The following is a 16,952-nucleotide window of genomic DNA, read 5'->3' as shown; positions in this document are numbered from 1 at the left end:
AAAGTACTTAGAATGTTGTTGTTAGGTGCCGTCAAGTTCAGGGTGACTTATAACGCCCCTGTGAACCATCGACCTGCCCCTGCCCTACCCTGTGCCATCCCTTTTATCTCTGACACACTTGAGCCCATTGCTGCCGTCACTGACTGTGTCAGACTATATGATTGGGGGTCTTTCTCTCTTTACTTGCTTTCAGTGTAAGAGTACACACACACACACACACACACACACACACACACACACACGAAGGAAATCTCAGGAACTTCAAATAGCTAACTTCTTTCTCTTGGTCACATGAAGTTGCATCCTAGCAACATGAACCACACAGGATAGTTCTCTTTAGATCGTGAGGTCCCAGTCATCAAGAAAATAACAGTGGCTAAACTCTCTGGTTGCTTGCACCTGGCTGATAGAGCGCCTTTCCTGCGTCCCTGGATCTGGACAATCTCAGGGCTTGTCTCCACTCCAGATTATCTCTGAGGGCTCTGAGAAGCACCTGGAAACAGGCAGGGATAGAATCACCTTCTTACAGGGAAAACTGGCAAATGCGGTCAATTATCTCGTGATTTCTTACTTCCTTGGATCAAGGCATTAGTGGAAACAATGCCATGCTGGCTGTGCTCACCACCGTGACGGCAGTGGGTCCACTCCCTGAGTATTAAATCTTCTGTGCAATACTGTATTCTGAATAATTTCCATTCTGTTAAATACATGATAATATTCACAAATAATCAGCAGGATTGTTTAGCTTAATTAATTCCCCTTGGCTGAATGATGATCTGGTATTACCATTTTATAAGCTTTGAAAAACAAAACTGTACAAGGCAAAATATACTGGAAAAATAAAATTGAGAGATAGGGTAGGAAAAATAATCAAAATTGCAGATTTGTTAGGAACAGATGTGTGTGTGTACATGCACGTGTGTGTGCATGTGAGTGTATAAAATTCTAAATGCTGTGTAGTACATATTAATTGAAGCTAATAGACTTTTACTATCATGCACTATTTTGATTTCTTTGAGATACATAAATTTCCTTAAAGAGAGCTGGATGCCTTCTTGTCTCTAACATTGGAAAAAATGCTTTGGCAGTCCCCATATACGAACCTTTTCCCTGTCATTTTAGGGAGTAAAGCGGAATGATTTTCCGTTTCTAGAGATTCACAATTCTCTTAATTGCCCCCTCAGGAGCTGAGTGTCAGCAAGGATTCCTACCAAATCTTGCATAATGATTAAAAATGGAGAAACCAAGGCAGCTAAAGAAAAGGTCACTGTATAATCTCCCGTTATTGAAACAAATAGACTTAATGGAAGCACTCCATCTTCTGCGTAGATTGTGGGAACTTTCGTTGGTCCTGAAGATTCTTTGCAGTATCACTCCCCCGAATTAAATGTTACGGCCTTGGGATGAGTTTGTTCTCATCCACTGTAATAAGGTGAGAGGTTCTGATTTTACTCTTCTCCTTAATTACAATGAGCTTTTTAACAAGGTTTTATTTTACTTTCCTTGATCTATGACCAGAGGAATAGGCAGTTCCAAAGTAAAGGCTTTTTCCCCCTTCTCCTAGTTGAAGAGGTTAGGAGAGAAGTCTTCCCAGAACCATGTAAATAATAGCTCGTTCTCCTTCTGTAGGAGAATGTGCATTTTCCTTTTAGCCCATGTAGATTCTTTCCTTTTAATATCTAGAAAAATGTTCTGCAGAATATGTAACTAACAATGAAATGTATTTTACCTCAAAAGTTTGGTGGTTCTAAGCCACCAAGCACTCTGAGGATGAAAAACAGTCTCTTCCAATGAATACTTAGAGCCTCAGAAACCTGTCGGAGGATCATTATGGGCTGGAATCCACTGGTATGAAGTGTATTTTTTTTCCTGGGAGCGAAGTATAGACGCTATTTAAACCTTTCAATGCTAATGATAAGGTCAACAGATCCAACCTGGCACAGAATGCTTTCACCATAATAGCACTGGTAAAAAAAAAAATGCCAAATAAACTTTATTCAAAACTGTGCATGTCACAGATGTGTCATGCTACACTAAAACTTACAGACAAGGCATTAAAATAATGATGTTTATGCTGAAGATGATGACAGCAATTGTAACAGCCAATTTAGCGGCAGAATTTTAGTAATAGTCTGCTTGTTCACTGAGTAATAGTCTAAATGCTCATTGAGCTAAAATGTACTCTTTCCCACACTCCAATTTTTATTAACATAGGTTAACTTACTCTCTCCTTTTTTACTTGTTAACTTTATAAGTTTCTGCCTAGGCCCCATGACAAAAATTCTAGGATCCACTAAATTTTTCAAAGATTTAAAAGAAATAAATAACATCTAAAGAATGCGTACAGCATATATAGAAATTTCATTTACTCACGAGAACTGGTTGCCTCAGAGAATATTGCCATATGGATCTATGTGTGGTTTGGGCTCTGTAAATCAAAACTAAGTTAGCTTTTTAAAATAAATGCTAGATAGCAAATAATGTCCACAGATAAAGTATTTGAAATAATAGTGCATTTTACAGTATTTTTACAAATGTGTAGCCTTCTCAATTTAGGCTCGGCATGCTGGAATCTGAAAAATAAAATATAATTTAATAAGATTATTCTGTTTAAATTATCTTACTTTAATTCACTAAGATCTTCCTGATTTCTTTGTTTTGTTTTATAAGGAAAAATAAACCCATATGGAATCACCTAAAGAAATCATTAAAAGGAATCTGCTTAAAACCGGGTTTGCTTAAGCACAGTAACAAGAGTTTTAAGCCAAGGACCTTAATTGTAGCAGTACATAGAAGAGGCCAGTGTTAAGGGAGAGTCCCCTGGAGGCGTGGGAGGTGGTGGTCTTTGTTCTCCTCACACTGAGGACCTGGGTTCAATTCCTGACAATGCACCAGACGTGTAGCCATCTCTCACCTCTCAGTACAGACTTTTCATGAAGATGGGCAGGAAGGAAGACCAGGGATCTACTTCTGAAAATGAGCCAACGAGTTCACAGACAATAGTAGTCCAGTCGCCAACCACACCCAGAGAAGGCAGAGAGGCCTGGGGGTGCAATTCCAGTGTACATGTGGTCCTTGTAATTTGAGGGCTGATGTTATAGAAGCTAGGAATAACATATTTTGAAAACAGGTATGGCTCCCTTCAGGAAAATTGCCATGGAATGTTGTTGTTGTTGTTATGTGCCGTCGAGTCCTCTGCGACTCATAGCGACCCTAGGACAATATAAATAAGTAGCATGTGTTACCTGGCTTATGAATTTTTTTCCTATTAAGTCTCATTTTATTTGCTACTATAAGATATGTCATAACTATGTAGGTAATACAGAGAATTAAAAACCATATATATTCCAATCATATATAGTAAATATGCAACACAAATAGTTTGGATTATATGTTTTTGTGATTTTAATATTTCATGGTAGCACAGTTTCAAGTAATTAGGTAGCTGATAAAATGATATATTGATAATGTGATTTTCATACTTTAATTTATCATAAATTTATTAGTCAATTCTCTGTTATATATTTGCAGAATATTGCTTCAATGTGTTAGGGGGAAATTGGAATTGTCACACTACTGAAAGAAAAATGAAAGTTAGCGAAAGTTCAATAATAAAGAAGTGTGTTAGGAAATTAGGTGGTTTTATAACATATTTGGGTGTCTAAAATTGTATCCCTTTTTACCTTCATTTATACCATAGAAATTCATTTCATAGGTGTATTTTAATCTATAAAATTGGATTTGTAAATGTAATATCTTCTTTTTTCCATTCCACTGATTTGTAATCCTTTACATTTTAGAAAGCTTATCATTATAAAGAAAAATCTGAGATCTGAAGTTAGTGATTCCTCAAGTGGCAATTTGAATATGATTTTCTTTCAAAACATATGATAGTGAATTTCAATAAAAATATAATTATCAAGAATAATAACACTGCTCATGGAAAATTATTCTAGTGTCTTCAGCCAGGATTCTTTGCTTTGAATAACCACACTAAGGAATTGAGATTGGCCCGTATCCCTTAAGAGAACTCCTCGGCTTTGTTGAGGCTGCTATTTGGTCCAGTGCGACTCTCAGCAATTTTATAAACAACAGGTCAAAACGCTGTCATCCTTCACCATCATCACCATCTCTGCCATGCTCAGATTCATAGTTAAAGGCACGATGTTGGCCTTTTTCATTAAGGAGCTACCTCTCTTTGGCTTACCATCCATGTCTCCAAGCAAGTTATCTTTTCCCCGCGGACTAGTAACTCCTGACAACAAGCCCAAATGACGATGTGAAGGTGAGTGTTCTGTCTCTGAGGGACCCCCTGGTTGCAGGTCCTCCAAAGTGGACTTCCTTGTTCTCCAGCTGCCCGTGGTATGTTCACTACTCTTCATTGATGCCATGATTCGAAGACATCACCTCTCTCTCAATCTTCACTGGCTGTCCAAGTTTCAAATACTTAGGAAGCAATTGAAAATACCATGATTTGGGTCCAACACCTTTAAAGTGGCATTCTTGCTCTTAAGCATTTTTAAAATGTCCTTTAAATTCCTTTGCTTTATGAAAGTATGCATTTTGTATATACACAATTAAGTGTCCTGGGATTCCCATTTCTAATGAGATGAGTCAGAGTTGGTTATGATCCGCATAATTAAATGCGTTTGCAAAGTCAATAAACACAAATAGATAATCTTCTGGAATTCTCTGTTTTCATTCAGGATCCATCTGAAATCAGCAATGATATTCCTAGATCATGGAATCTTCTAATTCCAGCTTGAATTTTTGGTCATTCTCTATCTATGTGCAACCTTCATTCTATCTCAACTAAATTTAAAAATCATCATGAGACAGTATGAAAAACAAGGTATACAAACTTTGAAAGCAAACCAGCATAAAATAAGCATTGTATGTAAAAAAATACGTGAATAAAACACAATACGTATTATTGTGTGCAAACCAGTAAAAAGGGGGAAAAATCATCCTGCGAACAGGTTTGAGGCATTGATCACTGTTGATCGAAGATCAGAGGATCTGTGGCATGAAATTAACGCCATTATCTATGGAAAGTCCGGTCCTTGGAGAGAAACATCATGCTTGGAAGAGTGTAGGGATGGAGAAAGAGAGCGACCATCGATGAGATGGATTCATACAGTGACTGGGGTAACAATGGCACGTGCGTCAGATGTGGTAAAGTTGGCACAGAATAGAGCAGGCTTCAGAGATGTTGTACTTAGGGTCACAATGAGCCACAAGCAACTCAACGGTACATAGCAACAACATCTAAACTGAACCACATATCAGAAGGAGCTATGAAAATTGCATTAAAGTGTTGAGATACCAAAACAAATGGAAGAGATGTAGAAGTAAAAGAGCTGAACAGATTTCAAAGGACAGCTCAAGAAAACAATTATAACTAAATATATAAAGAGCTGGAGTCAGAGAATGGAAAAGAAAGAGCTTCTTAACACTTCTCACAACTGAAAGAACTGAAAAACAAATTGACACTGAAATGCAAAACTGAGAAATGCCAGGGGCAAAATCTTGAGTAATCCAGGAAATGTCAAAAAAGTAGGAAGGAATACAGTCACTGTACCAAAAAGAATTGATTGACACGGAAAAATTTCATGAAGTGCCCAATGAACAGGAATCGATGGGAACAGAGGAAGAAGTTCAAGCTGTGTTGAAGACTGGTAAAAAAGTCCCCAGGAATAGATGGGATACCAATTTACGTGTTTCTAAGAGAAGACGCAACCCTTGATGTGTCCAGTCAATGCCAAGAAATTTGGAGGACAGCTTCCTGGTGACTGACTGTAAAACATCTGTATTTGTTTCCATTACCAAGGGAAGTGATCCAAAACAATGTGGACATGTTAGATTACAATTCTTTTAAGCAAGCAAAACATTGCCTAAAATCAAATGCCTGGAGAGCTAATATTTAGATTAGGAGTTCAGCTTACCACAGACTATGCCCCCAGAACGCCCCCAGAGTTTATGAGACAGACAAGCACGTAAGCACTTAGCTCAATGGAGTAATATGGGAGACATCAGGGTCATAACATTTTGCATGATGGAGAAATCGAAATCAGTAGCTAGCTCCTATAAATTTGGTGTCAAGATAATATTTTCCGCAAAAATATCTGCTAACAGTTTCAAGAATGAACACTTGGTATTTTACAGCTGAAAGCTTAATCACTGTACAGCAAGGCCTCCTTAGCCTCCTTACCCAAAATAGATGAGAGATTCAGAGAAGAGGAAGCACCCTGACATAGCATTATAGCAATGATATGTGCTAGAAATGGAATTCAATATGTATAGAGTTAGAGAACTAGAAAAACTGTGCGGAGAACAGCCTGTAAACAAAGAGAGGTCAAGTGCAAAAGCCAGATGGTCCACAATGTCCTATATCATGGTAAGGAATTGGGTTTTATGCTTTGTTTAATAAGAATTTGTTTAGAGATTTTTGAGATACACAATAACAGCATCAGCTTGCAGTTTTGACAGCTCTTTGTAGATACCATGGTTAATTAATTATACCCTGTATGGAACAACAGCAACAACGAATAGATCACCAACTTCTGAACCATTTTTGCAGCTATAGTCAATACTATAAGGCTTGAGGACATTCTCAGAGGTCAAATGTAGCTTGAACAGTTCAAGATTTTAAATATACATAATGTTCTTTGTTGTTCAAGCTGTGAGGTCTTTGTAAGGGCTAGCTTTAGCTTCAAACAATGTAGTTGTGTAGATGAAATTATCTCAAAGAAGAAAATATCAAAAAATCTCAACCCTGCTTTTTCTCTCTTGTAGTCTTCCTGATGACTTGTCTTCTAGGAATCTCATTCTTAAATTAAATAGGTAAATCATTACCTACACCTTCATCACTACTGCATGCAGAGTCTAAACATCCCTTAAGACCTATTTGTTTCTCTATTACCTCAGGTATAACACACACAAATACATTGGCCTAACAATAGAGAACTTTCACTGTATGTATCCTTTTTGAATTTATGTTGTGATGTACTGTCAATTTGGAACTGATCGATAGCTGATCCTCCAATAGGTTTTCAGAGTACCTTAACCATAAGGTGGGAAGGGGGCAGACTGCCCGTTCTTCTCCCATGGAGCAGGGGGTGGATTCAAACCATGAACCTTTCAATTGCCAGCACAATTCTTTATCACTAGGCCACAAAAGCTCCCTTTTTGGATTTTATATGTTTAAATAGGTTCTTGCAATATTTGTAGCATAACTAAAAGGTGACATTTTTGGTTGAAATTTCTGATAATAATTTCAGTTAATTTTGCAAACTTAAATTCTACTGATAAGGACAGTCAGGACCCTTACAGCGACCATATAGACAATGTCATTTTTTGTTTGTAGTTTCATCCTTTTTTTTTTAAATGTATATAACATTTAATCTTTGACTGTTCTTCAAGAAATTTCAGATTTTTCACTGTCAATTCTTGGAATTTCCCAACCTAAAAATAGTAGCTAGAATAAAATAACCAAAATGGAAAAGAAATCTGTTGTTCTATAAGTGTAGCAGAAACCGTGTGGATTTTTCTTTTAATTTATTTTATACTGTTTTATTTACAAAGTTTGTATGCATTGTTTTTCACAATAGCTCTTTCCCATTTCTTTCACCTCTGCCTCCCTTCACCCATCAAATAGTGCAACCCAATTATTGTTGGCCCCCATTGGGGGGGAATTAAGAAAAGAGGGGATAAGTAATGTATACTGCATTGAAACATGTGAGGGAGAGAACTGTTTGAAAGGAATATATGATTAGGTATTATTTTCATGACAACAGTTCAGAATGAGAGCTGCATGGTGGAGTGGTCTGGGAGGGCAGATTGTTGAATGAATGGAGATCCAAAATCATGATAAAATTTCATTAAGATTTCACATAAATATATACAAATTTTAAAAAGAGACTTGAACCTTATAAGAAAAAAAAATTAAGAAAATATATGAACTTTAAAAAAATTAAAAATGTATGACCTTTGCCTAAATAATGATATTTTTAAAATTATCAAATTCCACAATGATTATGTTAAAATCATACAAGAAACTTTGAAAGAAAGTGCTCCAAAGTGAATCCAGTGAATTCCAAGGATTTGGACAAAGATACAAATAAAAAATTTAAAAAGGAATTACACAGAATTGCTTTAATAAACAACTTAAAAAATGGTTATTCTCACCAACAAATTAGTTACAGACTTTACCACTTACTAATTAATAAATTAGGAAACCTAAACTGGTGTGTCTGTTCTACATGTCTCTGAGGTGGAAGTTTTAATTTCAGAAATACTTGATTTACAGTACGTGGCAGAGAAGAGAACCCAGCACATGGCTTCTTTAGGAGGAAAATAGAACTTTGATTCCATACATTCCCGGGTGGTGGAGAAGTCACAAACACTACTGATAATGCTATAGATACCAAAAGTCAGGATAACGTTTACGGCAGAATTTCATGCTTTAGTACTACAGTTTTCCCTATAAGTGATTAGCGTATTTTTTTTCTGCAAAGGAAAAATTAGATTCTTCAATTAGGAGTAAACCTGTTCTCATTATTTTACCATTGCCACTATCAAGGACACTACATGACACATATTTCGTATTTCTTTCTCAGTGAATAGTATAATCTTTACTTAATTTGTGCATGTGTTTCAGAAATATTTAAATGTCTCAAAATTTTCTAGTGGAAAAAAACAAGTACTATGACAACATAAAAACAAATCCTTTGAATGTCTATTTTAAAGCATGTAAACTTTTTTAAACGATTGCTAATAATTTGCACATTATTCATTTAATACATACAACTAGTCTTCATATCAATTTTCATTCATAATCATTTATTATCCTGAAAGTGGTGATTATTTGTACATAATAATCCTAATATAAAATATTGATAAACAATTATGAGACACAATTTTACTAAATCTTTCTATGATCATATTTCAAATGCAAAATTACTTCAGTCTCAAGCCTTTTTCAGCAAATAGGCTCTATCAACCTTTTGTATCTACATTTACTATTATTTAAAATTGAAATATTCCAAAATTATCCATTTCTCTGATGGATGTCCTGTACCCTGGCTATCTTCAGAAATCATCTAGCGGTACGTTTAATTCGGCTTTTGTATTTGCATAACTTCATTGCTGAAGTATCTGATCGATTCATTTCATCTAGATGTATTTAAGTTGGCAAAATGCAGAGACGGGCAGTTTCTGGACATTGTTTGCTATACTACCAGGTAGCCCACCCCAAGAGGTGGTCTATATCGTCGCTGGAAAGCAGACTGATTCCTAAACAGGGGCAAAGGACAATATGCTTGACAATCTTCAAAGGAAACAGTTATTACAATGAAATATTGAAATGGCTTTCTCTGAACCGAGCTCTAATAGATTGAGAGTGACAGGTTTAATGCTACTTGGAATGATGACTGTGACAGTGGAAAGCCAGGGGAGAGGAGAGATTTGTGAGTTCTTTTAGAGCTACTTTACAGAAAGCTTTGATGAATCAAATATGAGGTGTTAATGACGACTTCTGAATACTTGAATGTTTTCTCCGTAAGTGTACCTGAAATAAAAAAATAAGACAAAACAATCTACCATTGAAACGTTCTACTTTATATGATTAAATTGCTGCTGCTGTTGTTGTTATGTGCCGTCAAGTCACTTGGAATTCATAGCGACCCTATGCACAATAGCCCTGAAACCTGCTCTATCCTGTGCCGAATATACTGTGTCTGACACACCTACCTACCCTGACCCCAGTCTCTGAATCAATCCATCTCATCGATGGTCTTCCTCTCTTTCTCTGCCCCTCCACCCTTCCAAGCATAATGTCTTTCTCCAAAAACTGGTCCCTTCTTGCAACATGCCCAAAGTTTGTCAAACAAAGCTTCAGAATCCTTGCCAAGGAGCAGCCTCTCTAAGATGAATCTGTTTGTTCTCCTGGCAGTTTGTGGTATATTTAACACTCTTCTCCAGCACCACAGATCAAAAGCTTCAATTCTCCTTCTATTATCCCTAGTCATTGCCCAGCTCTCTGATGCATAGAAGTAGTTGTGAAGTCTATGGCCTGGATCACTCACACCTTAGTCTCCAGACTGACATTTTTGCTTCTCAGTACTCTGGAGAGATCCTGGCAGCTGACTTTCCCAATGCAATTTGTCTTTTGATTCCCTGGCTGCTGGTACCAAGACTGTTGATGTTGGAGCCAAACAAACTAAAGTTGCTAACAATCTCAATCTCTTTCCCATCTGTCATGATGCTGTCAGTTGGCCCAGTGGTGAGAATCTTTGTTTACTTGATGTTGAACTTCAATCCATATTGAAAGCTGTAGTCCTTGACCTCCTACATCAAGTGCTTCAGCTTTTCCTTTCTTACGTGTTACCTATTTCAAGTTCTTTAAAAGGGTACCTCCTCTGCTCAGAACTCTTTTATAATCACACTTTTTCTGCATCAGCTCATCACTTCTTCTTACTAAAAAAAGTAATTGATCATCTCATCCCAATATGACAGTTCTGTTCTTCTCTTTTGATATTCCCTCTGTTATAAATAATGATTTGTATTTAATTTATTTTCTACTTTTACAGATTCCATAAGAATACTGTATTTCCCATGCTGAATATAGTACCTAGAATAAATATATATTAAAGTCAATAATTAGAGCACAATACATTGTAATATGAAATGATAAAGTATTCCTAACTAATTCATTTTGATGGACTTTAAAACAATGAATTTAAAACCATGCACATGAGCACATGGGTTGTTGGTGAGATCGTTAGCTGTTAGCACTAAGTCATCCCCACCCAGTGAACACAGAATGGAACGAGCACTGAGTCATCCTCCCCTCTGCACACAGAACAGAACGTGCCTAATCCTGAACCCTCCTCACAAGCTCCACTGAGCTTCAGCCCATTTCATAGGCACTGTGTCATTCCATCTAGATGGGGGACTTCCTCTCCTTTGTTGACCCTCAATAATTCAAAATATGTTTTATATATTTTCCATTACATTTGTATTAAATATAATCCTATGATCTTCTGTGTGTTTTTATGATATCATACATTGCTATAATTTCATTTGCTTTTAAATCTAAATAGACAAAATTAGGTACTACCTGACAAGGTGAAAAGTTGGCAATTTAAAAAAAATACCTGCATTATATCTTAGAGGGGAATTGGTGGCAAATATCATCTTCAAGTAAATTCTTAGCTCTCTTTATAATGGACTGCATGACAGTAGTCTAACCAGAGGATGTAGACACACAATTAAATTAATCTTCAATGATATTCTTGAGGTCAGTCTAGTTACTAGTTGAACTACATTTGACAACAAGTTTAGGTTGAGCTGAAAACATTGAAATTATAATTGTAATACCAAAAGACAGAGCTCCTTTTATAACTAGTGTAGCAAGTCTCTCAGGACGACTCTAAAGTCTACTTGCCCTGGTTAATTTATATACATTAACTAGATTAAAAGCACTGCCTCTAAGTTTCGCAGAAACTATCAATGACTTGTGGTCCCTGAGAAATGTAATTAATTTTTTGTGTTCTAATTTCTTATGCATAAAAATTAATAATTCTTGTTACATAAGCTGACTGCAAAGTTTAAATTAGTTAATATCTATCCATTAATACGTAGTTCTAATAAAGTTGTTAACAAAGTCGTTAGAACTATGCCTACTAGAAATTAAGTTCTATGTTGTTGCTGTTACGGTATGTGGTCTGGCTCATTAAAACTCAGAGGAAGTTTATTAGACAGGGTAGAAATGACCTATAGAGAGGCCAGGGCAGGCTAGTGCACCTTCATGGAAGCAGGCTACTGCATATTTCTCCCTCAGAGCCTCTGATGGATTAGAAATTCCATCATCCTCCAAGGAGCAGGGGGCACTTAACCACCATTACACCAGGGGGTCTTTGTCCAGTGTGCTGTGCTGCTAACTGAAAGGCCGACAGTTGGACTCCAACAGTGTTTTATGGGATAAAGATGAGCAGTGCTCTGGTCATATTTATAGCCTTGGAAGCCATGGATTGGAATGGATTCTACTGCAAGGACTTGTGAGTTTGGTATTGCACTATAAATAATGTATATATTTTGCAGAGGTAAAATGCTATGGAGATCTTTATGAACATGCTGAATCAATTGGGAGAGAGGAATGGAATCTATGCTGAAGTTACCAGGCCTGCTGGGAAAATAAAAAAATTAAAAAAAAGAAAAGAAAAAAGAAAGCATTGAGTTTTTCACAAGGGAAACTGAGCAGTTAGAGGTCAGGTTTACAAGGGATACTCTGCATTTGTGGCAGATACATAAAATGAATGGTTCATTATTGGGTGACAAGATGCTTTTAAAATGTAGGTCCCTACATTTTCCCAGAGTAGTTGTAAGTCTGTCCTACACCTAGGTGTCTTAATTCTTTCACTGAAGATAGGATATAATATTATAATATTGCTTCTGAGACATCTGTTTAGATTTTTAATAATGTGTAGTTGGACTTGCATTACTTTTGAATACATACAAATCCTAGGAAGTTGTTCTTCTCTAGGGCTTCGGAGGGAAGTCTTCAGTCTGAAACTTTGTCATCATCGCTGTTGTTAGATGCCCTCTCAGTGGCTCCCACTCACAGTGCACGTCATGCAACAGAAACACAGCCCAGCCCTGCACATCCTCTCAAATCCTCCTGCGCTTAGGTCCATTGTTGTGGTTATTAGATCAGTTCACCTCCTTGAAAATCTTCCTCTCTTTTAATGACCTTCTACTTTTCCAAGTATGGTTCTTCTTCCAAGAACTAGCCCTTCATGACAGCACGCTCAAAGTGTGTGAGATGAAGGCTCACTGTCTTCCTTTGAGAGAGGAGAATTTTTAAGATAACCATCTGAGAATATTCTGGCAATATATGTTAGGGAACTATCATCAGCACTATATGTTGTTGTTGTTGTTGTTGTTGTGTACTGCACAAGGAGCAGATGTAACATGAGGGTGGCTTAGTCTGACTTCCACCGATTTATAAAAGAGGAACTGTCCCCCTCAATCATCTTCAATGCAGCAAACAGATAACTACTAGGTTAGACATGCCACCTCCATGTTCCTGTACCTCTCTGTACCAGTCATTCGGTTCTGTTATTCACGGTTGACTCAATGAATTTACTCACAATTGTGGTACTAAGAGTGGAGTGTATTAGAGAAATAGTTTGAGTAGTGGAAGAGGCAAATAATATCTCCCAGTGCTAGCCCAGGTTTAGTCCAGCAGTCCCAAGCCAGAGTAACAGCAAAAAAATAATTCCTCAATTTGTAAAAGTCCTCGTTCAATTTAGTAGTTAAAATTACAGACGTCGTTTTCCTTCCATCATCTGAAAAGAAGGGCAAAACCCTTAACTGAAGCCTTTCTCTCAAGGCTCTTCTGGTTACACCTTGCCATAGTATCTCCAAAGCAATGCCATGGTCTCTCCATCAGCGCCATCAGGGTCTTCCCATACAGGGTCTTGCTCTCATCAGGGTCTACCTCCAGTTTCCCTCAAGTCTTGCTCTCCAGTGTGGGAAGCATTCTCTCTCTCTCATTCTATTTCAATACCAGTTGATTGTTTAAAAGACCATGTGTTTGTAGTTAAAATAGCTAGTGACCAGAGGAGGCTAATTTAATGGTTATAAAAAAACAACTTTTAAACTAACAGCACACACACTATCAAGTAAGAACCAGCTGACCCTCTGGTGGTTTTTCAGAGGCAATAGATTGCAGGGGAGGAGATAGTCCTTCCTTCTCCGGCAGAGAAGCTGGTGGATTCTAACCAAGTACCTTTGGATTAGCAGTGCAACTCCTTACCATTGAGCACCAGAGCTTTGATATCTGAAACATAACATATATTCAGTGTTAATGTATTAAGAACTAGTCTTTCTCAAAAAAGTGCACTCAGTTAGGAACTATTGTGATTGTTGGGTTGTTTTTGGTTTTTGTTTTTTTTTTTTTTAATTAATGCTTACTTGGAGTAATTACTCAAGTCAATTAAGTACCATTGAATAGAAACAGACTCATCACTGCCCCTCCAGCAGGCTTTTCAAGGCTGTAAATGGCAAAGGAAAAGATTGTTCACCTTTCCCCCAGAGTTTCTGGCACATTAAAACCTCTAGACCAGGGTTTTTGTTGAGTTAACAGCACACAGACCTATGTCCTAGGTTTCCAGAGCTCCTCTACTTGGAGTTCCCAAGTGACTCAGTTGGGGAAGCACTCAACCATGATTCAACAGCTTCGTGGTTCAAACACATCCCGAAGCACCTTAGAAGACTCGTCTGGTAATCCACCACAGAAGGGTCACTGGAGCAGTTCTCCCTTGGGATATGGAAACAAAAACACATTTTTAAAAGGCATATCTTAAATAAAAAGACCAAGTAAGTTAAAATGTCTAAGAAATGCGTACTATGTCAAGAGGACTAGCTAGAAAGACAAACAATTTGAGAGAAGGGAATAGAGAGTGACAGACCTTGGCATGATTATTTGATGCTATGACATGAGGTAATTATGATTCATTGCATCCTTAATAATACCTGACAGTTATGGAGACTGTCTACCTTGAGGCCAAGGTAATTTTAATCATCTTACATATATAATTCATTAACCTTGTAACAATACTATGCAGATATTTTCTCCATTACAAGGTAGAAAAACTGAGTTATGGAAAAATTCAATTATTAACCCAACTTTATTCAAATTGTAATAGCAAGTCTAGGAGCTGAATCCAAGTACTTCAGCTTCAGATCAAGTTCTTAAAAAAGGACACAAGTCATCTCTCAAATCAGTGCCTATAAAATATTGACAAAGATTTGTGAAAGAAATGATTGATACATGAAAATCTTCCATTATGTCTTAAAGGGAGGAAGAGAGAGATACTTTGTATCTCAAGAAAAATGTAAACCTGTCAGTAGATAGGAAAATGATGGGCAGTCTCCTCCCATTAAGATTTACATCATCAGAAACCCGGGGGGTGGGGGGGGTGGGAATGTGTTGCTATGAGCCAATTAATGTGTGAGCTGGTAGAAATCAGTAGTTACCAGTAATCTACATTATGTAAAACCACCCTCTTTTCAAAGAGTGTGCACTAAAACACTTTAGGTTTTTATTGAAACTGAGAAAGTATTTAAATCCTCCTGGAATCTAGCTTTCTAGCTTGCTTAAATATTGGGGAAGTTCAATAATTGAGCCCCTTTAATAATGGTCTTTTGAATATTGGGACTTGAAAAAATTTTATTACTGAAGACCATTTTTTAGTCCGTCAATAGTCTGCATAAACTAGAATGACATTAGCTTTGAAAGTTGTAATCATTTAGAGAATTCAGTCAGTTTTGGCAAGCAGACCTGAAGAGTGTAAATGGGAGCTATATTTAGACTAAATCAGTAATTATTTTGATTTTTCTTTATGGCAAAGCTATCTGGTAATGACTTGTTTACCGGTTCTGTTTCAATTTGTGCCCCCATGGAGAGCAATCGGCCAAGGACTTTAGGAGAGTAAAATGCCAATGCTTTCCACTTTTCCTCAAAACAACAACAACAAAAAAACCAACCAAAAAAAGATAGCAAGGAGTGGTCGGGCAAAAGGAGGAAAGGCTATGGGGCAGGCAGAGTAGAACTAGAGAGGGCTGTCTCCTTGAAGGTCCAGAAACCAATGTCCCAGAACAAGTTTTCCATGAATTGCTCAGTAAGTACCTACTATGCAGTGTAAACAACCCCAGGAAATATCACAAAGTGCTTTTTTAGCAATGTTAGTAAAGACAAAATGTCATTGGTATGATTAATTATATTGGAAAGAAATTCTTAACATAGAGTTTCTTGCCATAATATTGACTTAAAATAAAGTTTAAGTATCATAGAAAAGAAAAGAAAAAAGAAAAAATAAACAAACCGCAAAAATCCCCAACTATCTGCATTCATTTATTATTTTCAGAAAACGCATTATGTCTTTCAGGGTAGATATTTTTTAAAAAGAAAGAACTTGCAGAGATCACATTCCCCACCGCCAAAGTTTCCAGTAGCTAAGACTTTGGTGCTTACTCTGTCCTCCCGTTCTTAAAACCTACATCCACTGGAAACGTGTCTAAAAAAAGGAAAAGACAGAACTCTAATTTGTCTCAATGTTAAGCACTTTGATATATTACCTTTGGATCAGATTTCCTCTTTAAGGGTGAGGAATCAGAGAAAAATCAAATAGGCACCTTAAATAAAGGGCTTATTAGGGAAAAAGAAAATAAAAGCGAGTGAGAGGCTGTGGACCTCCAGTGCCTCAGGGCCTTCTATTTGTATTCCAGAGGATTCCTTAAAGGAACCTTTGTGAGCAGATGACTGGCATAGATTTGCATTTCATTTCCTCAGAGGCACAGAAATCCAAACCCATCAGTTCTGTTAGAAGGTAGTGACTGATCAATTAATAATTGAAGTCACAAGGACAAGACATAATCTTAGTTCATTGGAATACTTGATGGGCAGTCAAAATATTGTTCCAATGGATTTTAAAATATTATTGTCAGGTATCCACGTGAGAGCAGGAATTAAGGACTTTCTGAAAGACGGTTTCAGGGGAAACTTGCATATGAGAGTGACAGCTAGAACAAGGAAGATCTCTCTTTTGACAAAAACAAAAAATCAAAACAAAACACAACAACAACAAACTATAAAATATAGGAGTAATATGCATGTGATCTCAGGATTTGATTTGTTAACAAAAGAAAACACTTTCAAAATATTACTAAAGATTCTACAGTCATTGAGACACAGTTTGTTGAGACTCCATCTGCATACTGTCTTTTGTGGATGTTGTTGTAGTTGATTACCTTCAAGTCAAGCTCAACTCATAGCAACCCTAGAAAGATAGAATAAATTATGTATACTACATTGAAACAAATGAGGGAGAGAACTTTAATATATGATTAGGTATTATTGTCATGACAGGAGTCCAGAAAGAAGGCTG

The 16,952-nt window shown here is 36.9% G+C and overlaps 1 pseudogene; it reads left to right on the top strand.

Moving 5' to 3' along the window:
- LOC102861221 overlaps nt 1-16,952 on the top strand; it is an 87,818-nt pseudogene that overhangs the window by 1,546 nt on the left and 69,320 nt on the right.

The sequence above is a fragment of the Elephantulus edwardii genome, unplaced genomic scaffold, assembly GCF_000299155.1.
Source record: "Elephantulus edwardii isolate Elephantulus edwardi_28Jun2011 unplaced genomic scaffold, EleEdw1.0 scaffold00118, whole genome shotgun sequence".
Taxonomy (NCBI): domain Eukaryota; kingdom Metazoa; phylum Chordata; class Mammalia; order Macroscelidea; family Macroscelididae; genus Elephantulus; species Elephantulus edwardii.
The sequence above is the reverse complement of the archived record's forward strand: the minus strand, read 5'-3'. Positions and strand labels throughout refer to the sequence as shown.